This window comes from Ambystoma mexicanum, chromosome 1q (assembly GCF_040938575.1).
Source record: "Ambystoma mexicanum isolate Mex_15411 chromosome 1q, UKY_AmexF1_1, whole genome shotgun sequence".
Classification (NCBI taxonomy): Eukaryota; Metazoa; Chordata; class Amphibia; order Caudata; family Ambystomatidae; genus Ambystoma; species Ambystoma mexicanum.
The window spans coordinates 667,507,295-667,534,678 of NC_090922.1; positions in this window are offsets into that span (position 1 = coordinate 667,507,295).

Sequence of the window (27,384 nt, forward strand, 5' to 3'; positions counted from 1 at the left end):
TCGTTGACAAATGAGGGTCAGTATTTTTTTTTTAAGGGTTCTCTTGCCTTTTTTTTGGTGAGTTTCACCATGCGTCAAATACTAAGAATTGCAAATCTATTACAAAAGAGTAACAGGTTTAATGCGTTGTACTCCATCAGGTCTCTCAAGTAAGGGTCCTTGATATTTAAAAAAAATAACTCCAACCGCCGAGCTGCAAAAATTATGGAAAATGCCCTAGTCGTTTACATGTGAGACACATTTCACATGCACATTCAAGAGGCACCTCGCCTGACAGCCATAAATTCAAAGATTCACATTCCTTAGGCATTTAGCAATGTACAGAAGCATTAAAATTACTTAGACACATTGCCATGCAAACAATAGTTAAAGGACTGCTCTAAGATACTTCTTCAAGGGAGTTAATGTTATTTCGTTAATGTCCAGACCATTAGGCTGTGAAAGGCAAACCATTATAGCAGATTGATGTTCTTTAAATCCTGCGCCTGCCTCATTATGTCCAACATGCATTTTTCAGGAAATATAAACACCTTCAGTGAATTTTTTTTAATATCACTGATTAATTGCGTAAATTGTTGGTTGTGTTCAAATACTAGAAGAAACCATCACTCCTGGGTCATCCTTAAAGGCTGTTGACATTCAGGGACGTCATTTCACCAAAACGCCAGGGATAGCAGAAGTGACATCACACGACCCTTGACTGCTGATGGCATCACAGGAAGTGATGTCTTTTGACCCCGCCCCAAAGTGATATCACAGGAAGCGATGGAACACAACCTTTCACCCCTTGACAAAACAGGATGTGGCATCACATAGCATTGTTCCTAAGCAAGCTACAAAACACATTGTTACGATATCACTATAATGCAATATTCATTTCATACAAGAATGGATCGCCATATGTATTGTTAATATCAGTGTGTATAGGCCCATACTACTAAATAATGTGAATGCAAGCAGAGGTCCATGGCCAAATGACAGTGATGTACCATTATATAGCACCTACGCTTAAGCGCTTTATATAGAACAAATATACACACAATATCAGCCAACCTGTGCTGGTACTCATTTATCGACCTCAGAAGGATAAAAGGCTGAGTTGAGGTTTTCAAGAAAATACTAAATCAGTGACTCCCCCCTGAAGTGTGCCTGAAATAACCCTTTAATGAGTCTAGCAGTTATTGTATAGAATTCTAGAAAGACAAATTAGTTGGTATTCCTATTCATTCTTATTTAGGGTCACTGCTGAAAGTGTTAGACTTGTGGAACCCAAGTTCATTAAAAAATAAATCCAAGCCCTGAACATGAAAGCCAGCCACTCCAGAAGCAAAGAGCCACATGGCGCTGGCCAAAGCCTAGGACTTTGCATTTAAACAAAAAACAACACTTTTTAAAAAATGTATTTTTCTGGGGTAGCAAGGGAGACCACAGGGGTAGCAAGGGAGACCCCTAAATAACATCCCTGTTGACAATTCTTTCCAGCCAGGACACAGCCATACGTGAGCGATAAATCAGGGTGGGTGCCACACACAGACACTGCTTATCTCAGCTCCCCCTGAAGTGCTCGCCTGCTGGTGGAATCTCAGCTCAGGTCTCCTTTTCAGTGGCAGGCAGTAATTGATATGGAGGCTGTATGTGGTTGTGGGGGGCAGTGTTAGATTGTCTGTGCAGTGTTAATGTCTGTGGCAGTGGGTTGCAGGTTTAGTGAGTGGGCAATGCATGTATGTGATATTGGCCAATGTGTGTGAGGGGATGTCTGCATGGGGGAGATGAATGTGGTGGCACTGTGCATGGTGGTGGCAGTGTGAGGGCTGTGTCTGGGACTCTGTGTGGAGGCAGAGGTAGTGTGTGTGGGCAGTGGTCATGCATGGCGGAGTGTTTATAGGCAGCATGTGTAGGCAAAGTGCGTAGGGTTTTGTGTGAGGGGAGAGATTGTGCATGTGTGGGGGCTGTGTGGAAGGCAGTGTGCATGGAGAGCACTGTGTCTGTGGCATGGTGGATGTGGGTGGCAGTGTGTGGGGTCACTGTGGGAGCGAGAACAGTGTGTGTGTGTGGGCAGTGTGTTTTCTATGGACAGTTTGTGTTAGTGGGCAGTGAGTGCGTTCATGTGTGTGCATTGAGGATGTGCAGGCAATGTGTCTGGAGGTGGTATTGTGTGCCAAGGTCCTTGTGTATGTGGGCCAGTGGGTGTGTGGCAAGTGTGTGGGGGCAATGTGCGGTGGGGCAGTGTATGGGTGGTGGAGTGGCGATGCTTTTGGAGAGAAGCGACAGCGTGTGTGGGTAGACTGTGTGTGGGAAGACCGAGTTTGGGGATTAGTGTGTGTGATGGAACTGTATATGCAGTATGCCGGGTGTCTGTGTGTGTTTGTGTGGGGGCAGTATGTCTTTGGGAGTCTTTTTTAGTGTATGTGAGCAAATTATTATTGGGTTAGTGTGGGACAAGCAGTGTGTGGGTGAGGGCTGTGCATGTGTGGGGCCTGTGTGTGTAGTGAGTGGCAGTGTGGGGTGGGGGGCATTGTTAATGGTGGAATTGGGTGCCAGTTGTAGCGAACCAGAAGTAAGCCTCGGACCAGAGGACATGATTCCACTCTTTATTTAAATAAAAAGAAAACCCATCACTTGCCCTACTGCTAAAAGGGGATTCTCTTCCTAAGAAAGTAAAACTGAGGTGCTTGTCAGAATAACTAAACTCTGTACTCTGTTCTAACCTGTCGAACTACTTGGCCCTACCACTAGATAAAAAGAAACAAAACAAAGAAATGGCCTTTCACCCTAGGGTTTGTCAACGCCTCCTAGCTGACCCCTTTGCTTCAGACCATCTTCAACGTAAATGTTCCTCAAAGACAAGGTTCCTGGCCTGGGCTTCGATAGCAGCTCGCAAGAAAAATCCACATCAAATAAATATTCCTTTCAGGAAAATGTACAAATATCACTCAGTCCTTGTTCATTCAATTCACTAAAGCTTTCATTGCTTTCATCCAGTGGCTTATTCGACTGATCTCTCTCCAAGACTGTCATATTCTGTGGCCCACCAGGATCTGCATCCCTTTCTCCTCTCTAGACTTGGTCATCCGAGTCTCTTGACTTTCTGTACTCTTGGCTTGTTCCATATCACTCGAGCATCCCCGGTCCTGATTTAGATTGTTCCCAGGTTCCGTAACCCGTAAAGGATTTTGGGTTTGGATTCCCTGCTCATAGCAATCAACTGCCTGGCTCCCTTCTTCTTGCACCGCCGCGTACCGGGTTGCCTGCAGTGCTTCCACCAGAGAGGGTCGGTGATGCCTGTGATGATGGCATTCATCTCCGTCTCATTCATCTCCGTAGGGACACTTTAGATTATAAGCTAGATATAGTATACTCCTGGAAGGAATATCATCAACAAAAAGACAACTTCAGAAGTGGGAAGTCACCTTACAAGAATAGAAAACCAACTACAGGTAGTGGCGCATCTGAAGCCTCAAGTGCGGAGTCAGAATCACAAGAACAAGAAAGACAGACAACTGCAGAAAAAGACAAACAATTACCATCAACATCAAGGCTTTCGAAAACACCAACAGAAAATATTGCCTCTTTTTTTAGACAGGGAAAAACAAGAAGAGGCAAGAAGAAAAAAAACCAACCCGGAAGGTGAACTTCATGCAAAAGAAAAATGTGTGATTAATATTTCCGACTACAGGCTAAGTAAATTTGAGGAAAAAAACCCTACAAAAGAACATTTCATTTGTCCCGAATTACAGCAGCTCACTTCTAAAAGAGAAGATCAATTTTTTCAAGCTAACCCGGAAAATGAGACTAAAGATATTTTTTGACACATGTGAATGGGGAACACCCAAAGAGGACTGTAAATATTTAGAAATGAAGTCAAAAAGTACATTCATGCCTCCAACACAGAATCCCTTACTGGATGTATTCCAGAAACAAGTTCTGAAAGACCTCAAAAAACAAAACTATCAAAAAAGAACTAAGTCAAATTTTACGAAAAGAGAACAAGTGTTAGACAAGCTTTGAACGAATCCTAACCTAATTCTTAAACCAGCAGACAAGGGAGGGGCATTAGTACTGATGAACACAGAACAATATAGATTTGAGGTGGAAAGGCAACTTGCTGATGAAAACACGTATGTTGAAATCTTTGAAACCCAACAGAAAAAGAAAAACATTGGAAGAAGCTGAGATTGACGAATTGATAAATTTTCACACCAAAATCTTTTTAACAAATCAATATCCATCTATTCCATTTATATACATACTACCTAAAGTTCATAAAAATCTAACAAATCTACCTGGAAGACCAACAATCGCTGCTAACAGTCTTTTACAGCCTTTAGCTCAATAGATAGACCAAGCGATCCAACCATCAATTCATAACTCAAAACTTACATCAAGGATACTAATGATTTCCTAAATAAATTAAAAGATATAGAAATCGATGAAGAAAATAACATCCTCTTCACGATGGACGTTGTGAGTTTATATACGAATATTACTCATGAAGGCGGACTAGAAGCCATGTAATGGCTACTACTAAAACCAGACACAGAGTGTAAAGCAGACAAGGTTTTTATTCTAAAGCTACTAAAGATTGTATTGCAGAACAATTTCTTCATGTTTGAAGAGAGCTATTTTATACAAATATCCAGAACCTCATTTGGGGCAGCTATGGCCCCCAGTTACACCAATACCTACATGGCCTACTTGGAAGAAAAGAACATCTTCAGTGAGGAAAGATGACGCAACATTTAAAGTGTCTAGTACGTTTCATTGATGACATATTCAAGATCTGGAATGGCCCAGAAGACGAATTAACAATGTTTTTCCAACATTTAAACACAATGGCTCCAAGAATAAAACTGACAACTAAAACAAGTAAAGAAACAATTGAATTTCTGGACGTACAATTATACACAAAAAGAGGGAAATTGGAAACTACAATATACACAAAACAAACAGACAGAAACAGTATACTACATGCCAGCAGCTTTCATCCAAGGAAAACAATAGAAAACATACCATTCAGTCAGTTCTTGAGATATAGACGAACATCTCTGAACAAGAGGAAAATGACAAGAAAACAAAAGAGCTAAAAAAGCAAATTAAAAAAAAGAGGATATCAACCATCTAACATCAATATGAGTGCAGTAAAAGTCAGAAATATCAGCAGGACAGATGCCCTTAAACCAAAAAACAAGGAGGAAGGAGAGAAATTAGTGTATGTGACAACCTTTTCACAACAAAGTCCCAAAAGCAAGAGGATAATCAAAAAAAACTGGACCACTTTGACTCTTGACCCGATGATGAAAAGACTTTTCCCAGAACCACCCCCTCTTTGACTGCAATAAGAGTAAGTCTATAAAAGAACATTTGATCAAAGCAGACTTTGCAGCAAAACGAGGAACATTGGAGATACATAAAGGGATGGTACTGTGTCACAATTGCAACAACTGCAATAATCTAATTAAAGGTAACAGATTTAACCACCCCCATAAAGGGTACAACATTAGTCTCTACCAGTCATCCACATGTGATTAAAAAAATGTGGTTTACGGAATAAGATGTCCTTGTGGCATATATTACATAGGAATGACCACCAGAAAGGCAAAAACAAGATGGTCCAAACGTAAGTCAAACATACGGATGGGATCGGATAAATCGCCAGTGGCACAGCACTTCAAAAAAAGAGAGACACAACATTGCACAAATCAGATTCATCATATTGGAGCAAGTCAAACTATCAAGAAGGGGTGGAAATTTTACCAAAATGCTACTGCAAAAAGAAACATACTGGAATGAATGCAGATTGGGACCTAAGCTGTTTCTTGTGAATTATGAAATACAGTGGAAATATGTAATCAAAAAGCTTCGTCGGAGTAATCATTTTGGGATAATTGAAATGGTCTAGAGACTTAAGGTAAATAAGAACAGCTAAACAAACCCATATAGTAATCAGATGTCAAGCATAAACATAGAGAATATGGCACAGAGAATATGGCACAAAGTAGTTCGCTACAAGATGGCAGCCATCAAAAACACATCTAAGTCACCTCCTCTAAACAACAGCTATACTAATCAGGAAATGTAAACCAGTCGGTTTCCATAGCTATGAGAACAACAAGGCTCGTGCAGTGCTGGAGAGAAGGACGACATCAAGTAACTTCGTACTACGAACAAGGTGAGGAAAATAATGCTGTACTCAAAAAGATTAGCAGTCGAGTGCTGAAAGATAGACAACTTAGAAGAATCTCCCATGTTAACATCACACAGGGAATGCGCTGGAAATTACGCCATGAGAAACAAGTGAGAACAGCGGATGGCTCTCTTATGAGGAATAGAGCACAACACCGCCTGAGAGATGAGAAGCAAGGAAAACATCGAATAAGACTTGGAAGGTACCTTTTAACAATTTATGACTAACATGAACCTCCCTCCCAGCAAAATAACATCACAGGAAGGCAGATTTAAAAACAATGATCATTTTGCAGGAACGCAAAGATCTGTAATGCAGCTACGTGCCGATAAGAGCTCCAAAAATCACATCGAACAACCGCACGCCACCCAGCGGCACTAAGACTCCTTATCATCTCACCAGCAGATGTGAGAAATGTCAACACATGATGAATGTAATAGATAGGAATTAAATACTAATAAAATATCGGTTTTTGCACTGGGGCACAGTGCTATTATTGTAGCGACTGGTCCCGGTGCAAAAACCACTGTGCCACAACAACAAGGATTCAATTTACCTCAAATTCACTTTCAGATTTGGGCCACATGGTGCTCCATTTGAAGTCAAGATATAGGTTAAGGACCTATATGAATACTCAACAAAAGTAGTATCTTGTCAAACAAAGGAAAACTCTACAATCACAGGTTTACAGGTCAGAAGAACAAATCATTACCACCATCTCTTTTAAAATTAAGAAATTGATTTAAAGTAAAGAAGCGGTGTAACAAAACTAATAGGAATACCAATATGATTTAATTTGCAGAAAAACGTTTATTGAAAAAGACACTTATCCCCACCTGAAGAAGGACGTCACTATCCCGAAACGTGTCGTGAATACAAGGTTCACTACAATAGGACGATCATCCGTTAGGAACTACGGGATGAATCTTGAAAAAATGGATTTGTTTAATAGGAAAGAGAAAAACAGGCAATGCACCTATTAAGGACTCCTTTGAGACATTGATCACATGTACTTTTGGATTTAAAACAGTCACTAAGAAGTATTAGAAATGTTTTTGTAAAGTAATGTTTATTTACTGGCTATAAATTATTGAATGCCTAAAGTTTGATTTTGAATTTTTATTTGATATAACTCAGATTAAAAAATTGACACTAAAAATGTTACTTTGAAGAAGTATGATTTTGCATTATTAGATGCCCAAAAGTGTGCACAGAGCATTGGTCACTTTTTGTTTGAAGTCTTAATTCAGTAAAACATTTAAAAGCTTGCAGAATGAACAGAAGTGTTGTCTCTTGTCATGTGAGTCGAGGCTGAAAATATGGCTTGAACTTGGAGTTCCAGACACGAAAGTGAGTGCCTTCACTCCTGTTGCATTCCAAGGAGAAGAAAACTCTGCAAGGCCAAGTAGAAAGAGGATTTCATGGCAGAAGGCATGGGTGATGATAAGTTGGGCTAATTGGGTGGAAGGGCAGCTTTATGTCCTATCTACTTGCACCTGGGTCTTGCCTGTGCTGCTAATTGAACCGAATGTTCCAGACATGGCGCAAGGATGCCAAACCAATTGTACTAGTGAGTATATCGAAGGACCTTATAGCTTGAGAAACCAATGAAACACTGTGTAACTGATTTTTCTCAAAAGACACATATGAAGTAGTCATAAAATGTCCACCTTAACTCTGACAGCGAACACCAAACATAGCTCCTATATGATTGTATATCTAGATGTGTCCCTTAAACAATCCCAACCCTTGATAGGTTTTTCACTATTGCCACGTAGCATGATGCCATTCTGACACACAGAGAAAGTATATCATTGTATTTTATGGGGAAATCGCCGACAATGAGAGTACGTCTGTGATGTTCATTCCCTGTTTTAGATAATTGCTAATAAAACAGCAACATGCCATATTCTTGAGTTTGTCCTGTTATTTGGAATCAGAATTAGTCTAGTGTCATCCCATCCAGTAACAGATGCACGTTTCCAGGCCATATGCTCACCTTTTTAGTTAATATTCGGCTATGCTGATTTTTTATTGTATGCAATTGTGGTAATTGTGGTATCATGCATGATTGTAAGTGCTTTGAGATGCTTGTGGTATGTGTGAGGTAAAGCAGAATAGTAGAGTACTGGGAGTTCTGTGTTGGACAGTTGGGGACTTTCAGAATGGGAGCTGGACATGGAAGCATGTTGAGCCTGCTCTCCTGCTAAACTTCTATCTTTGAACTGAAACCAATAAAGTACATTCCTGTTTCGTCCCTACCTGGTTCCTGTGTCTTGGCTGTCCATCCTGTGGACCTGATACTACATTTTTGCGACGAGGATGGGAGCAGTCTTGAGGAAGATCAGTCTTGTAGAAGCCAGGAGAGAGTATGTGTGGCGCTACGAAGGGAGAGAGGACTCCAGCAGAGACACTTTTGCGGCCTGTACTGATGTGGCTTCAGGAGTGGAGCGATGGGGAACAGAAAAGGCTCCATCCACAGATAAACTTAAAGACACTGTCCTAATGCCGGGGTGTCTAAATAGTTCTATTATGAAAACTTCAGGGTAGTGCTTCAAAATAGTAAGCCAAATATCCTTTACATGCATTATTAGGTCATCAAGCGTGATAGAAGAAGGCACAAATCCCTCATTCTTAATTGTAATTGAATTCAATTTATTGATTTTTTATATTAACCAAGAAATCATGAGCCATAGCTGGCTAGTTACTAAACAGAAAAAGAAACATAAGTACAATAGTTGGAAAAACAATTTCACAATGGATACTCTCGCTGTTCAGAAGTCACACAGTGAGTGGGTTAGTATCATCTAGTGGTGCAAAAAAAACATATTTGTGCACAGTGAACGAAAAAAACAGGGTTTTTTCAGTTGTATCAACAAGTTGTTCAGTTGTTTTATAACACAATTAGAATTAATATGCTGGCCAATTGTTTGGTCCCCATGTTATAACAAAGGCGGACTAGTCACTCTGTTTTAAGTTGGATGTCCAATGGGTAAAGTTCCACAGGTCAGAGTGGATTCAGTCAGAGTAGAACCAATATTGGTATATCCAAAAAGATGCTTGTGAATAATGCACAAGAAAAATATGGGAAAAGGGGGAGTGGGGGGAAAGAGAGCCCGATTTGTTAGTCCACTAATAAGGCCACATGGTCAAGTTGCCCAGCTGTATTTGGGGGACAGAACAATCAAATCAGGGTGTCAATTGAATTGCAAGAGCAGAGGACCAAAACCATCGGTCTACGCCAGGGGGAGGGGCCCCCTATCAAGTTGTAAAGGTCAAAAAGGGCACATAAAGTGCTGGGCCTTGGGGCTTTTTTCGGCTGGAGAATGGAACGCCTTCGTCTGGGCCTCCGGTTTGGAAATCTCTGTATGATATAAGGAAAGAGAAAAAAAGAGAAAGAGAAGAAAAGGTAAGGAATGAGAACTTAAATAAGGCCTCAATACCTGTTTAAAAAGCAAAAGTGCTAACACGATAAAGTATTGCTGCCTAGGCATGCAATCTGAGTAAAAGATATTGATATTGTAATACCAACAAAAACAGTCATAATCTGAATTGTTAAAATGGAGGAGCTGCGGGGGGGCCAACCTGTGGTTGAGAGCTGCCGGACTTCGCCGCGGCGGGGCGGGATCCTGTCTCACTCTAGGAACCTGGCATCCACGTGCAGGGATGGTTCGGCTGTCACAAGGTGGGTGCACCTACAAGGGGGGTTTTGGGGTCCCTTGTGTAGTAAGAAGGGTCGCCTCAAGGGGTGAAACTCTAATAATGCAAGTAGAGAAAAAACAGAGAAAAGCGCCATTGTAGCATTATATTAGTGTGTCACATAGGTACAGAGAAACCTCAGAAGTCGTAATACCTTAGAGAGGAGTCCTAATGGATAGGTCCCCAGTCGGCCGGTTGAGGTGTGGGAGAACTGGCGTGCTGCAGGCTGATGCTAACTGTCAGCACTTCATAGTAATCACAGTAGACAGCTGCAGAGAGTAAGCAGAATGGTGCCACAATTAGCACACGGTGGGTAGCGGGGGAGGAAGACAGCCAGCTAAGAATAGGGCTTGTAAAGCGAGCCTCTATTGCACACGAGTGCTTACCTGTGGTGGAATTGCTAATTCCAAGTATTGCTTTGTGCTCCGTTGCGGGTACAGCTTTCCTAACGCCGTGAGGGAGCTGTACCAGTGAATGATCGGGTGCGCATGTACTAGGGATTAGTGGAAAATAGTCCCGCGCATGCGCAAAGCACAGGTGGCTGTAGCATTGTTATGACAACGCTAATGCAATCACGGCCGCCAAGGAGGAGGCCGTGAGTGGCTAAAAACATAGAGGGGAGAAAAAGGGGGTGCCTGGTGCAGAACAGGAGACTGGGTCTAGGAACAAAGGCCCCAGAGATCTGTGTGGCGGAGCCTGGGTGGCAATGATCAAGTCATCGCAGCGTGAAATGAAAATTGACAGCCAGAGTAATGATTGTATTCTGTTCAAAGATCACAGTGCGCCGCAGAGCAAAAAGTGCAATGGTGTAGCGGTTTGGCCAGAGGTAGGTGGTAAATAATCTAACGAAAAAGTAGTAGGGCATGGCTCATACTGTGTGGCGCAGACAACAAGGCGCATGCGGCCCCCAGGGAATCGTCAGGCTCATATGTAGGAGGCGGTGGGGATAGTTGCACAGAGGGTGGCAACAACCTTTACCATGTTGTCATACAGTAGGTTTAAGAAAGGAATAGTATAGGCGCACGTTAGCACTGAACAGTACTGAGGAGTGGCAGTGCTGGTGCAAGATATGCTCAGCCGAGCAAGAGCCCTCAACGGTATTGGGGACCCTCTTTATTCCCAAGTGACCTTGGCCCCATTCAGGCCGTGGGTTAGTGTCTGGAGCTTAAAAATCCACCATGCTTCCTTATGTTTGAGAGCGTTTTTGATGTTGGTATTGCTCTCCAGCTTATTGATCACCCCCCAAGTCATGTCATCTGGACTATGGCAGAATTCAAGAAAGTGGGGGACCAATGGGGCATTCTGTGTCTTACAGTGGAGACGTGAGCGGTGCTCGTTTATCCGTTTGTTGACCGGTCTTTGGGTCTGTCCCACGTACCGTAGGCCACAGGGACATTCGATCAAGTAGATTGCATTAATGGTCTTGCAATTCGAAAAATGTATGAGTGCCCAATGTTTGTTACCAATCTTAAATGTTTTAACCTTCTTGGTTAATTTACATGCTACACACTGGCCACATGGGTGGTGGCCTGAGAGATCCCTCAAGTTCCAAAGTGTTGTCCTAGTGGTTTTCTTTAAGCGGTCATAAGTTAGATGCTCCTTTAGATTCCTCGCACGTTTAAGTGCCATTCTGGCCGGTGCTTCATTGGTGGTATTCTGTCCAAAGGTGGTAACACATGTTAATCTGTCTTTGTCAGTGCTCCTGTTTTTGGGAGTAAGGAGGGCTTCACGGGGGGTGTATAATGCTCTTTTGCTTGTATTCCTTACCAATGTCTTCGGGTATCCCCTTGCCCTCAATCTTTGTTCTAATTCCGCTGCATGTTCTTTGAATTGTCCAATTTCCGTACAGTTACGTCATACCCTTAGAAATTGCCCATAAGGCAAATTGTTCCGTAGATTGCTGTGGTGATTGCTACTGTAATGCAGTAGCGTATTGCGATCTGTTTCCTTTCTGAATAGATTACAGGAAAGTTTGTCTTCATTGACTTCTATTCTCAGGTCGAGGAAGTTAATGCTTTCATGGCAGCAATTCATAGTGAATTGGAATGGTGTGCTGCCAGTAGTGTAAACTCTGCAGATAGCTGGAAGGAGTGCTCACCAAAGTATTGGCACCATGGTGTGATTGCAGGGACTGCAGGAAGTTCATTTAAATCACAGAAGAGTGGTAAAGAAACTGTGCAACATGGAGAAAAGTTGTTGTTGCCGGGGTCCAAGGTAGGAGCCATTGGTCCTGTGGAGCTCCAACTCACTCGATTTCCAGTCAGTCAATGATTACATATGCAGGAGGCTGTGGGGTCTGGCGAGAGCGTGGCCCTTCAGAGCATTTGAGGATTCCCTGCCTGTTAGGCACAATAGGAGTGACTTTGTCCTCGTGTTAGAGGAAAGGACGCTATGACGTATGCCTTTTGGCAGCGTGTCGTATTTATGAGGAAGTGTTGCGTTCTAAACAAATGGAGCCGATCACGGACTGTCTCTCCTGCAGACTACTTTTAAAATTCAGATGGGATGAGGGCAATGGAGGATTGCATTGCAGTGACTATGGGTGTTTTAATAGCTTGCAGTAACTCCCGGGAGATTAAAGTTACTTGGTGTAAAAAGATGGATTGTTACTGGACAGCTTCCCCGTAACTGAGTTTCAGCCGTCAGTGGAACCTTGCCTTTGGCTGAGGAACAGCAAGACTCGGAATTTGTAATGTGTTTATCCTGTGTATTGTGAAGAATGAAGGGGTTTTGTTGTGACGCTCAGCATCATGACTTTAGTGTTTCCTCATCCCAGCGTTTGTGGCACAGTGTAAGAACCTTTTAGGGCGAAGTTAAGTTTGTTTACGAAGCGTTTTACCAGTTGAGGATCATTGATGCCGCGAGGGAAGCTGGTGCCCAGTCATATAGTGGCAGAGCATGTTGGTTAAGTGAGGTGTTTGTGGGTGGAAATGAAGAGGTAGCGATTTAGAAATGTGTTTTTGGGAGCACTGTATTATGGGCAATTTAAATGCTGTCTATTTATGTAGTGATTTTTTTAATGCAGTGTTAGTGTTGAACGGGTGTGTTACATGTATGATGTTTATTGTTGTGGTAGTGCAGCATTGCCGTGTGTAAGTAGGAGGTAGGGTGTTTTTGTCTTGATGGTTCAAATAAGAGCCATGTTTGGGTATAGAAGTTTACTGACAGCAGTTCTAGTCTGCACCATGTTGTTCATGTATTTATATGCCTTTTACATGTACTGGATGGGTTTGGGGCTATGTTCTATCGCATGTAGAGATAATGTTTTTAACAATTGTTTCAGAAATGTCACACTATATTCTTATTCGCAAGTCTAGTGCCTGATCACCACTATTGTCGCATGAATATTGTTGTGTTTCCATCTTGTGTACATGTGAGGGAGTGTTGAAGTGGTGTGAGCTTGTTGCAGTTGGTGGAGCGGAATATCACTTGGTATAGCGTGGATGTTGTGAGGCTTCTGTTGTGGATGTATGGTGTGCACATCGCTCGTGGAGAGATGTGGCTTTGGTGTCTAGTTGTGGAGGAGTGCTGTGGATTTTGGTGCTGTTGGTGTAGCACCAGTAGTACAGTTGTGTTGCATTGGTGCAGTTGTGTGGCACTTGTGGTGTTGTTCTGATGTATTTGTGTATCACCATGATGTTTTGACGTATTTGTGCAGTTGTGTAGCATCAGTAGTTGAGATTGTCACGTGAATGGTTGTCGTGTGGTGATGTTTTGTAGTGTTAAGGATTCTAATCAGGCGTCACACACCAGACCAGGACTCTTGCCACTTGTTGGGTGTCCTGACCCACATTTGGACTATTATGCTGCAACACTTGGTGCTGTGGGCTTAGGAAATCCAAGAGGGCGGAAAAGCACACATTTGTGCCAAAATCCTGGAGAACCGCGCAGTCTTTGCGCACAACAAAATGGTCGCCTGACCTGCCACCCACCAGTGTGAGCGTGAGGGGCCAGAAGCGCCATGAGCGAAATCAGTGCTAAGGAATATGGTGCTGTTCAAAATCTGTTGTTATTAATGTCAAAAATGGTTGCAATACTGGTGCTCACCACTACCAGAAAGCCGGCGTTTTAAAACCACCAGCCACTTGTGTAAAACTGAACAAATGAACCAAACCAGGCCAAAGAAAGACTTACTAAGAGGTGGATACAATGTAAAACTATATTCTGAAATGACTTGAAGGAAGTAATTGTCTAATGTATGTATTGAAAATAGCTGGGGATGTCAGCAGCTGAAGTGAAATTGGACTTAAAGCCACTAAAATCAAAATGTTTAAAATAAATGAGTGACCTACTGTTGAGTGTCACATAGTTTGCAACTGTTAAATGTCATAGTTTTGAACTTAGAATCAGTGTTCTAGCTGCATGTGTAAAAATTGCAAGTTTGGTTTGAATGTAGAAAACTGGGAACCAAAGTGACATTTAGCTGAAGGCTGGCTTAAAGAGATTGAATTCTGCCTGACAACTACCCCCGACAGGAGTTGAAACTTGATCAGCAGCTGTGTTCCCAGGCCTGGTTGCATTCTGCTGCCCCTGCCAAAAGGAGATGACACCTCTCTGATTGAATTAGGGGAGTGGGACCTGGGGACTGCAGGAAACTGAACAAAGCACTGTCTTGGGCTCAGGCAAATGTTATATTGGGGGGGGTCGTAAAATAGCTTCCTCTTGGGAGAAGTGGGAGGAGAAGTGCCTCTGTGAGCAAGCTGAGCTTGGGGGAAGTGGACAAACCAGAAATTCCACCATGTGCTTTGGAAAACCACACCCCTTTCGGGCCAGAGCATAATTTTAAAAAGATGGATAATTCATAGTGCGGACTTGTAAAAATTATATAAATAATATCATCATTCTTGTGATTTTTCTGTGCACATTTTAAGAGGTGTTAGGACTCTGTGGTATGTTCTGGGGAGTTGTTACTCCAAATGTATGCATGTCAAAATTTGACACTTTATCATCTGAAACCCATATCCCTTGTGCACATTTGTGTAAAATCTGGAAAAGTTTAGAGGTCGTTATCTGGATGAAAAGGGCAGAATTCTGTCAAAAGTGGACACAACATCTTACAAAGACAGGGATCGGATGGTTTGGTGCTACAGAAAATATGTTAACTGGACATATAATATTAGAAAAATGGTACATAGATAAATGGTTATTTGGATCAGAAATAGATTTGTGTGCAATTTGACAAGGGGAGGATCCTCTGACCATAAACCTACCTCATCACTCTGACTCACTGTTCCCTTCTCAAACCAGGTCAAAGAGAAATCCTTGACCTATCAAATCGTGAGTGGGTTGGGCAAAGAAAGTTAGCATCCACACCCATTTTCAAAAGACATAAAAAGAGCCACTGGAACCCAGGTAGGGACATTCACTTTCCACTTTCTTGCGGGACGCTTTGCCGGGTGACTCCAGACTTCAAATCCATCAATCTCCAGAGAGACCAGAGATCCAGAGAGACCAGATCGCTGTGCAGTGCTGAGAGCTGACCCAGATCGCTGTGCGCAGAACCAGTACCCAGTGGCGAGAGAACCGCAGCCAATCCTGACCGATCCGTGACAAAGTCGCATTCCTGTCCGAAATATAGTGTGAGTACGCAGCCAGAACTGTGCAAAACCAATCTCTTAGTTTAAAATAATCTAATTCAAAGCTGCAAAACTGTCATCTGTCATTCTGAGCTTTACTTTTATTTTTAGAATCTACCTTCAAAAAATCATCCGTATCTCTTGAACCGTTTGTTACTTGCTACTCCTTATAGTTCCTTCGTAATTGCGCTCGACGCATGTGACTAAATTGCCGCGATTTGACGTTTTGTTTCATTTCAGCCGTGTGAAAAAATATTTGTCTTTTGCTTCCATTACGGAATTCCGTTTTCAACCTGGTAACCAGCCCTGAATCATTGATGAGGGCTGGCCTGAACTGATTTAAAGTATCTCTCACTCACCCTGAACCTCTAGAGGGAATTAAAATCATTTTTAGCATATTTTTCCCTTCTTTGCATACCACCTTTAAAGTAATTTGCCTGTGTTTAAAATCATCCCTGTTTCTCTAAGCTTGCTAGGGGGGAACTGAATTCGTATTGTACTGTGATTGTATTCCTGACGACTGTGTGTGTTACTTCCACCTCCTTACATTGCATAGAAGGGGGGTGAATTGCCAAAAGGGGAAAAGTGATTATATTATGTTTTGCTGAAATCATATCAAGTTTATTCCTATGTTGCTTCTTTTCCACCTTGCATTTCCTTGTACCATATAAAGCATTCTCAGCTACCTTATCTTCTATACTACTCCTAAGTAATTAAACCATTGTGCTAGTATAACATCATCCATTGTTGATCACTCACTGTCATATGTCTAAGTGTGATATCAAATATTAATTTATTATAAAAGTGTGATATATATCTATTGTTTAATTTTTCAAATAAACCTTTTTAATTTGCAAAACAAACCTACTTCTTGGCTCAGTGGCGTCAGAGGGATTCTAAGAGAGGGGCGTTATATAAGGGTTTATCATCCAGAGTATAACTTGTCATAAAAATATATAAATAAGGGCTTCCCTTGGGCGTCCCAGACGAGGCACTGACTTAGTGGGATTGCTGAATTGAAGTCGCTTAACAGAGTGGGGGCTGGTAGCCGGGGACTCTGGATTAGATCTATCACTTGTGCAGATGAATACAGTGTGCTAACAGTGTGCTAACTGACAGAATATATAAATTCTGTTGGATCACCACGCCGAGTTACACTGTAAAGACACCCCTCAAAAGAACGCTCTAAGGAAATGGTCTGTTTTGCAAAATAAAATACAAACTTCTGTAAATCAGGAAGGAAATCAAGTTCCAGAATGACGACCTTGGTAGATATCAAAATAGCCAGCGAACACCTCTTACATAAGCTATTTGTGAGAGGTGAGTGGGCTCATCAGGACCAGGCGGTCTGGTTGCAGGCAATCGCACCCCAGATCACTGAACCAGGGTCAGATATATGGAGAGATCAGGGTCCCTTACATGTGGCCCTGAGTGAACTATATATGGCCCCAAAGGCAAGGATGAGCACAACAAGATTGCCAGGGTAGCGGCATATTTATATTTACATATGGGAGCCATACAGGACAAATGTGCTGAAGGCCAAGATCTGGCAAGTAGGCAACTGATGGCATTAGAGAAGGCCCAATCTGACCTGGTCTCTTCTGAGCAGAGGCTGCAGAGGAGCCAGGAGTCAGAAAATGATAGTAGGCAGTATATTATTAAAATAAAGGAGGATATGGATATCCTGCAACAGGAAAAGTCTGACCAGGATAACAGATTTCTGGCCTTACAGAAGGAGTACCAAGAAGGTTTGGACGCCCTACTGCAGAGCCAGAAAAAGCTGGAGCAACAACTAGACTTTAACAGGGCATGCACAGAGCAGGTAGCCACCCTGCAAATCCGACTAGACAGAGAGAAAGAGGAAAGCAATAAATTGATTTTGAAAGACCTGGATATCCAGGCAGAGTTTGATCAAGAACGCCAGAAAGCTGGTGCCTTTCAAAGGCAGAGGGACGACCTGGCGGCACAGATGCAGGCTCTTAGTCAGGAAAGGGACACCTTAGGCCAAGAAGACTGCCAATTAAAAGAAAAAATTGAAGGACATCACCTGGCCCTCCAGGGGCTGGGTGACCTCCAAAAAGAGCATCAGAACTTGTTAGAGCATACCAGGAGGGTGGAAGATGCTCTGGCAAGAAAGGAGCAGGCCAGTAGGGATGGGACTCAGGAGGTAACCCTCCTGCAGCAAAGACTGGCCCAGTATTCCAGGACCAATCAGGAGGCACAGAGAGAGAATGAGGCTCTCTGTCAGCACAATGATAGGCTCCAGCAACAGGTAGCCATGCAGGAGAGACTGATAGAGTCTAGTAAGGCCTTAACTGAGGAACTGAAAGCGCAGGCTCTTGCATTGCAACAGGGAGCAGGGGCTGATAGAGATGAAGTTTGCTGGGAAAGGGAAACACCTGAGCATAACCTCTGAAGCCCTAGTACCAGAGGCCTTCATCTCTCCCAGTCCTTGGACTCTGCCACCCCACTGTTCCCTGGCGCACATGAGCACAGAGCCACAGGGAGGGCAGATTACTATCCGGCCAAAAGTATGGGGTTCATAGGCCAGTACCTCCCAGGAATGGATGGGCGGGCATCCAGGTATGGGCACTCAAGCACAGTGCAATTTAGTGGGGAACCCCAGGAAAATATACCCACTAAGGGCATCCTAAAAACCTCTGCCCAGTTAGGTCAGTGGGGGGGTACCCATCAAATCCTGGCAGCAAGGAGGGATCTGAAGACTCCTCTGAGCGGCCCAGGACACAGGAGACCAGGTCCCCACATTCTGCCAGCCATTCCCAGGCTCGCAGAATCCGGGAGAGCCTGGAAGATCAGACGGGCACCTCTGGGAGCAGTGCTTCTGAGTCAGAAGAGGAATGGACCAGGGTTACCCAAACCAAAAAGGCCAATAAGGCAAAAAGGGCCTTGCTTAAGGACCCCTTAAAGAAGATCAAGGCAATAAGGAGTGTCATCACCCCTTATCACAAGAACTCCAAGTATTCTGTTTGGGAACACTTGGAGCTCTTTGAGCAAATGATGGAGACTTTACATTTGAAGGACAGCAGTAGCTGCATTCAGTATGTCAAATGGACATTCTCCCCAGAATACTCCAGTTTCTTTGCGGGGCTGGAGGACCTAAACCATTCAAGATGGTCCACATATAGGGCGGCCATCTTGAAACATTTTTCTGTTCACCGGAATCCCCAAGAGGCTCGCAAGGCAGCCTACAATTTGCAATCTGGGGAGGATCAGGCCCCACAAGAATTCGTGCAAGAATTGAAGCGCGCCTTTGCGCAGACCACCAGAAGGGTGCGCACGGACAGCAGAGAATTCATCAACACATTTTTCCATGCACTCTCCAAATACATAATGACCCAGCTTGTGAGAGATTTTCACAAGAAAATATCTTTAGACTGGGTCATTGAGCAAGCCACCCGCATCTATGAGGTGCAGAGACCGGTGAAAAATAAGAATCAGCCCAAAACCAACAGCATCCCCGCTGCTGCCAAGGTGGCAGAGGTAAAGGTTGCCCCCCTTTTAGATTTGGAGATGGGGGGCCTAAAAACCTGCCTGCACTGAACAATTCACAGCCCAGAAGGCCCTCGGGCCAGTCACAGACAGGAAGTCAAGGAGGTAATCTGACAAATGGGGTCCCTCGCTCCCCTGACTATGTAAGTCCCCGCTACAAGGGAAACAGACCAATCCTGGGTTATGTGTGGACTCCTCCAGCCCAAGGGGGAGGATCAAGCCAAGCACCTGACCCAGGGAACTTCCCTCCTAACTTTCCACAGAAATTCACCAAATCCTGGGCAGAACTTGTTCCCCAGGTATCCACCCAACTTCCAGCCCCAAAATCATCCATCATTCTTTCCCCACTTCCCTGAGCCCAGACAACCTAATCCGGGAGAGGGGAGGCCAAGGGTGGAGGGGTACCCAAATCTTCCCAACCCGGGGCACTACCAGAGAAGGGATAGCTACCCTTCCCGGGATCAGCCCAGGGGAGAAAACAGAACCCCGTATCAACCTGAGCGGGTTTCCCAACTTGAGCGCCAGGTCCAAAATATGGCACAGGATCTGGGTCACAAACTGAGGGCTCAACAGAACCCTCAGATGAGCATGCCACCGCAGAATGCCCCAAACTCTGGGCCTGGTGCTCCAGAACAATGACAGGGGCAGCACCCCGATAACCCACCGGTTCCCTGGGAGGAGGCACAAGGCGAAGGGGGGTGTAAAGCCTTGGAGGAAGCTTCCTTCCCAACTTGTAAACAGCCCCTGGAAAACCAGGAACCGGAAACAAAATCTCCTACCCCTGAAAGTCTGCCACCCAAGGAGCAAAGAGGAGGTAGGAGAAACAAAGGACCCAAACAGACCCATTTTGTGGAGGAGGTACAGGTCTCCCAATTTGAGGGAGAGGGATCCTCAGAGGATCCTGGGAAAAGGATCTTCTCCTGCAGAGATGGGGGAACTCCTCCCAAGGAAAAATGGGTCCCAAGGGATTCCAACCCAGACTGGGTAGATGTGGGGATTGAGCTGTCGCCGCCCATCATTCGATCCCAGAACCAACAAGACCGAAAACCCCTGGTTCAAACCCATCCTGGTGACTGCCTCCAAAAAGGGGGGGGCGGCCCAGAACCGGAACCAGGGGAACCTAAAACCGAATCAATAGACTGGGTAGATGTGGGGATCGAGCTGTTGCCGCCCATCATCCTATCCCAGAACCAACAATACCAAAAACCCCCGGTTTAAACCCATCCTGATGACTGCCTCCAAAAAGGGGGGAGGGCGGCCCAGAACCGGAACCAGGGGACCCCGAAACCATTTCAAGTGGCCAACTTTTTCTTTCAGATTCCCGAGACTCTCCACAGAATTTTGCCCAAATCTCTTCTCTCTCAATGTCCACAACCAGAAAATTAGCCCATCAGTTGTCCAAAAATGTGCATTATCTGTGCCCCCTTGAGGAGAAGGAGGGAAGATATTATGCCCTGGTACAAGTACAGGGGCAGGGTACAATTTTGGCGCTGGTGGACACTGGATCTCAAGCTACCCTTCTGTCCAGAAGGGCCTTTGAAGAACTGAATTCAGGTAGGGGGGAGAAGTACCAAATTCCCCTCACCTCTCTTCCTGGACAGCTTCAGAACTTTGACGGGAAGGAAATTCCCGTTGAGGGGACTGCAGAGTTGGACATCAAAATTGGGCACCCCTTGTTTACTAGGGAATGACCTCCTGAGAAGGTTGTCACCCTTAATAGATTGCGTAAACAAGGTCCTCTGGACCCAGACTAGCCGACCAATAAAATTAAAGCAAGTGTCAACCATGTTAGTTTAAACCTGCCACATGGTTGAACAAAAATCTGACAAAGTAGAATTTCACTTCCAGAACAACCAAATTCCAGACGTGACAGTAATAGCAGTAGGACAACAGACTGGTGATTGGGGTCCTCTCTATTTCTGAAAATCAACCTTCCTTCCAGTTTGAGGTGGTATTCCACACTGGAAGGAAATACTCTGAAATTCTTTACTAATCCACAACCAGACATTCCCACTCCGATAGTCCAGAAAGATGTGAAATCAGCTCAGAGCCTGGGTGATATTCAGCAAATTGGAGAGCAGTTGTTCATCCCTGTTCAGTTAAATGATGGGAGGACTCTGTTCTCGCCCGAGTGTGTGTGAACAACGGTAAGAGCTTCATCAGCGAAGCCATGTTCCGCCAACTCCCAAAAGATACAGCCATTCCTGCATTCAAACTGATAGACAAATGGGAAATGGACCTGGAAGCACCTAATTCCAAACATCTCCTGCCAAGCAGGTGTATGCTCAAAATCTCCATTGGCAACAAGAGCATAGTCCATAATTGTTGGGTCGTGCGAGACGTCACTGCCGCCTTTTACTTAGGCAGTGACATTCTCAATCGCTTTGCCATTAGTTTGGACCTAATAAACTTCAAAGCTTGGTCCCGATTAGTGGATAATCCCATGGGCTTTGATGATCAAGAAAAAGCATTTAGGTCAGCTCAATTGCTACCTTATGCAGTTGAAATTCGGGTTAAAGAGGAAGTCACCATCCCAGAAAGGACCCGACAATTCTCCCTGGAAGTGAAAGTTAAAAGAGGACAAAAATTGAAAAACCCTGATGCTTATATTCATCTAAATGCCTTCCTCCAACAGCAAGGGTTAGGGGTAAACCCAACACCATTAGTCAACATAGAACATGACACCATTCCAATAGAGGTGGATAACAGCGACTTAAAGAGTATTACTCTAGCGGCAGGCACCATTATTGAAATGGCAGTTGATGACCGACATTTTTCCATTGATCTAGGAAATTAACTGTTAGGACAAATCCCCAAGGACTGTCTTGACAGTGACAGTGATGACAATACAACACCAGACAGGATCTTTACCCGGCATGGGGGGAACTTCCTGGTGTACACTTCTTGCCCTTATGGTAAGAAAGATGTGACTTGTGACTTCAGAGGGGATGAGGTGATTTTCTAGGTCCATGAGGGCTGCCTTTCCCACCTGAAGCCTCCGGTCCAAATCAGCACTCTGACCAGGGACTTCTCCACCCAGCTGGAGGAGGCCGCTGAGATAGCAAAACCAGAAGTCTTTCCAGGCTTCAGGCAGATGGTGGAAGAGAGAGTCAACCTAGCTGATGCCTGCGTGACTCTGGAACAGGAGCAAAAGTTGAAACAAGTTTTCTTGGATTTCCAAGATCTCTTTGCGGTAGGCTCATATGACTGTGGTCGCACCGACATCCACATAACAACAATTCCCACGGACCCTGGCATGACTCCAGTGTTTGTGAAGCAATATCGCTTGCCTCTCGCATCAATGGAGTCCCTTACTGAAATAATTAAGAACCTTGAGTCCCAGGGATAATCAGTCCAGTTCACAGCACCTTCAATAATCCGGTGCTGGGAATATTGAAGCCAAACGGCCAGTGGAGACTCTGCGCCGACCTTAGGGAGCTCAACAAACGGGTCCATACTTCCCGATGGCCTCTGCCCTACATTGACCAAGGGCTGGCCCAGATTCAGGGGTCACAGGTATTCACTGCAATAGACCTGACCAATGGATACTGGACTGTGCCTGTCAGTAGGGAGGACCAGTACAAACTGGCTTTTACCTTTGGGGGCCAGCAGTACAAATGGACCCGGACTCCCTTCTGATACCTCAACTCCGGCAATTAATTCAACATTTTCCTACACAAGGCCATGCCCGACCTGGGTGCGAGGTAACCTGGCTTATGTAGATGATGTCCTCATTAAAAGCTCAACTGTTGAGGAACACACAGCGGAGATCCGTTATGTCCTGACCCAGTTGAGGGCCACCAATGCAAAACTTTCTTTCCAAAAAGCACAGTGGTGTAGAACACGTGTTAATTTCTTAGGGCATGAGATTCCTCCTCAGGGTCTCTGTCCCCAGGAAAAGAAAGTGAAAGCACTCCAGAAACTAAAGGATCCCACAACTCTGCAGGAACTAAGGAGCCTCCTTGGACTGACGAATTACAGCAGAAAGTTCATTGAGGGCTACGCAGAGATCACCAGACCCCTGATTCATCTTTTGAAGGGGGGGTCAAGTGGGAATGGGGTCCAGAACAATCCGAGGCAGTAAGACAACTCAAAAGAAGCCTCTCAAAAGCGCCTTGCCTAGCTTACCCTGTCAGAAACAAGGAGTTCTTCCTGGAGACAGGGTTCTCTAATACGTTCTTGACAGCAGTATTATACCAAAAGCATGACAAGGTCAATAAAGTAATCTCCTATGCGAGCAAAACTTTATCCTCTGTGGAGGAAAAATTCAACGATTGTGAGAAGGCACTCCTGGCAACGGTGTGGGCATTGAAGAATTACCGCCCGTTCATCCAGGGGGAACACTTCATAGTGGAGACTCCACACCAGCCTCTGAAATATCTCCAAAGTGACAGAATCCAGGCCGGAAATGTGAGTAATTCCCCAATTACTTCCTGGATTTTGTCAATGCAAGGCTTTCCTGTGGAGGTCAGATATGGCCAAAACAAGAAGAGTCCCCTCGCGCAAGGTCTGGCTGACTTGCATGATTGTGCCAGAGAAAACTGTCTCGAGGACGAAAGTCTAAAAATCAAGGACAACATGGAGGCATACCTTAATTCCCCACACAAAGTCTTTGAAGAAGACAAGTGTGAGGGAATGCCCACTGTCTATGTGGATGGATGCTCTTACCATGTTGACAACAACTGGGAAAAAGAACCGGTGGCCGGCGTAGGGAATGCATGGGTGAATGAGTCCCCAGAACCCTACGCTGGGTACAAAATTGGTCCCCGAAGTAGTCAGGTAGCAGAGTTGATGGCTGTGCATCAAGCCATCCTCACTGCTGTCCAACATCAACTCCACAAACTGGTCATATTCACGGATTCGGATTATGTACGGAACGGGTTCGTGGAGCACCTAGTTAATCGGAAAACCAGAGGCATGTTATGTGCTAATAACAGACCCCTGAAACATGGGAAGTTAATCCAAAATATTGATGATCTGGTCACATCGAATGGGATGACCCTCTACTGGAAAAAGATCAAGGGTCATTCCAAAGTAGAGGGACCAGACAAAACTGGAAATGACTTAGCTGATTAGCTGGCCAAAACCAGGGCCATCCAAGGGGATCTAATAGAGATTGAGTCCCTGTTGGGGGAAATCCAGGTCACTGCTATCACTAGGTCCCAGACAAATGCTCACAATGATCTTTCAACTGCACAATGGGGTAAGGAGACCCCTGATGCTGATTTAATTACGGCTCAGAAGGGGGATCCAATAATTGGTAAGTTTTACCAACACATTGAGGACCCTGAGAACTTTCCCCTGACGGATACCGATTACATTGGGAAGGAGGACCTTAGAGTGTTGATCAAATGTCCAAAGATGTTCCGAATCCAAGACAGTTTGTTGGTAAGGAAATCCCAAGCTGGCCATGATCAGTGGGTGGTCCCTACCTCATTCCGAAGCCTGATGTTAAGTCACGCCCATGATGCGGCCACCGCCGGTCATAGGGGGTTTCACACAACACTGGCGATCTTAAGAGAGGTTGCATACTGGCCACACAAGGGGCTGGACCTCAACCAATACTTGAAGGGGTGTCTTGTGTGTGCACAATTTCAGCCATCATCCCTCACACACCGTGCGCCTCTCCAAAAGAGGGGGATGACACTGCCATGGTCAGATTTGCAAATCGACTTCGTAGGCCCTGTGATTCGCTCGTCTAGAGGAAACAAGTAGATGTTGACGGTCACATGCTTGTTTACCAAGTACGTGGAATGTCTCCCGGCCCCAAACTGCAAGGCAGAAACAGCAGCTGCCCTGATGATTAACCACATCTTTTCCCATTTTGGTCTACCTCATAGGATTGAGTCAGACAGAGGTAGCCATTTTACCAGCGAAGTAATGACTAAGATGTGGGAGATACTGAGGGTCAAAAGGAAGCTACACATTGCTTACCAACCAGCTTCTTCTGGGGCAGTGGAACGCTATAACCGAACCATTGTGAGCATCTTAAAAAAGTTTGTGGGAGATTCTGGGCCAAGTTGGGATTTCCGATTACCTCTGGTCTTAATGGCCATCAGATCTACCCCTTCATCTGCAACTAAAATGTCACCGTTTGAGCTGATGACTGGACGCAAGATGGTGCTTCCCCAGCATTTGCTCTCCAGGACCCAAGAGCAGACATTGATAAATGCCTCCACAACTCATGAGTATGTGGAGAATTTAAGGAAACACCTTCAACATGCTTTTGCCTATGCTCAGCGGAATCTAGAAAGATCAGCTGATAGCATGAAGACCCATTACGATTTGAAAACTTCCAGGAAAGTATATAATGTGGGAGACCGGGTCTATCTATACAATTTCCAAAGAAATCAGGCCAAACAGCGAAAATGTTTGCCTACATGGAAGGGACCGTTTGAAATTATAGACAAGATCTCCCCAGTAGCTTATAAGATCCGCATCCCCAAAGGTAGTCTGGCGGAAGGGGAAGACAAGTGGGTACATATAAATCAGCTAAAGTGTTGCCATCCCAGGCACACTCTGCAGCAACTGGAGGAATCCTCTGGAATCCCAGAGGGGGCCGCTCCAGAGTAATTCAGTTCCAACCCTAAAATATCCCGCATATAGTCTCTAAAATATCATGATTCTGGTATGAAAATGTTTCCTGTTATATCTTGTTTTTTAAAATAAGACTGCAAAATGTATCCTGATGTATAAAATGTATATGTTCGCCACACCATTAATAGTGGTGGAAAAATGTCTAGGAATGTGTATTGCCGCTTTGCTTTATCATCCTAGGAGAGATGAAACCATGGAGACTGACCAAGGAGAACGACCCAGAGACCGGGAGCAAAGATCCGAGGGGCCCGGGGTACCGCCCAATATTCCCATCAGGACAGGCGAGGAGAACTGATCGATCCAACCGGATGGAGGAAAAGATGCTGCACTGTGCCATCTGCGGAATTGGAAGAAGATGATGCGGACATACCAGCGCGTGGATCAAAACATCCTTTGCATCCGACTCCCCCTCGACTCGAAATCAAAGCGCAGTCGGGCGGGGGGGCTTGTTGGTTGTCCTGACCCACATTTGGACTATTATGCTGCAACACTTGGTGCTGTGGGCTTAGGAAATTCAAGAGGGCGGAAAAGCCCACAAACCAGGCCAAAGAAAGACTTACTAAGAGGTGGATACAATGTAAAACTATATTCTGAAATGACTTGAAGGAAGTAATTGTCTAATGTATGTATTGAAAATAGCTGGGGATGTCAGCAGCTGAAGTGAAATTGGACTTAAAGCCACTAAAATCGAAATGTTTAAAATAAATGCGTGACCTACTGTTGAGTGTCACATAGTTTGAAACTGTTAAATGTCATAGTTTTGAACTTAGAATCAGTGTTCTAGCTGCATGTGTAAAAATTGCAAGTTTGGTTTGAATGTAGAAAACTGGGACCCAAAGTGACATTTAGCTGAAGCCTGGCTTAAAGAGATTGAATTCTGCCTGACAACTACCCCCGACAGGAGTTGAAACTTGATCAGCAGCTGTGTTCCCAGGCCTGGTTGCATTCTGCTGCCCCTGCCAAAAGGAGATGACACCTCTCTGATTGAATTAGGGGAGTGGCACCTGGGGACTGCAGGAAACTAAACAAAGCACTGTCCTTGGCCCAGGCAAATGTTAAATTGGGGGGTCGTAAATGGCTTCCTCTTGGAAGGAAACGGGGAGGGGCACTGCATCTGTGAGCAAGCTGAGCTTGGGGGAAGTGGACAAACCAGAAATTCCACCATGTGCTTTGGAAAACCACATGCTTTCGGGGCCAGACCATAATTTTAAAAAGATGGATAATTCATAGTGCAGACTTGTAAAAATTATATAAATAATATCATCATTCTTGTGATTTTTCTGTGCACATTTTAAGAGGTGTCAGGACTCGGTGGTATGTTCTGGGAAGTAGTAGCGGAAAATAAGGTTGTTACTCCAAATGTATGCATGTTAAAAATCTGACACTTTATCATCTGAAACCCATATCCCTTTTGCACATCTGTGTAAAATCTGGAAAAGTTTAGAGGTCGTTATCTGGATGAAAAGGGCAGAATTCTGTCAAAAGTGGACACGACATCTTACAAAGACAGGGATCGGATGGTTTGGTGCTACAGAAAATATGTTAACTGGACATATAATATTAGAAAAATGGTACATAGATAAATGGGTATTTGGATCAGAAATAGATTTGTGTGCAATTTGACAAGGGGAGGATCCTCTGACCATAAACCTACCTCATCACTCTGACTCACTGTTCCCTTCTCAAACCAGATCAAAGAGAAATCCTTGACCTATCAAATCGTGAGTGGGTTGGGCAAAGAAAGTTAGCATCCACACCCATTTTCAAAAGACATAAAAAGAGCCCCTGGAACGCAGGTAGGGACATTCACTTTCCACT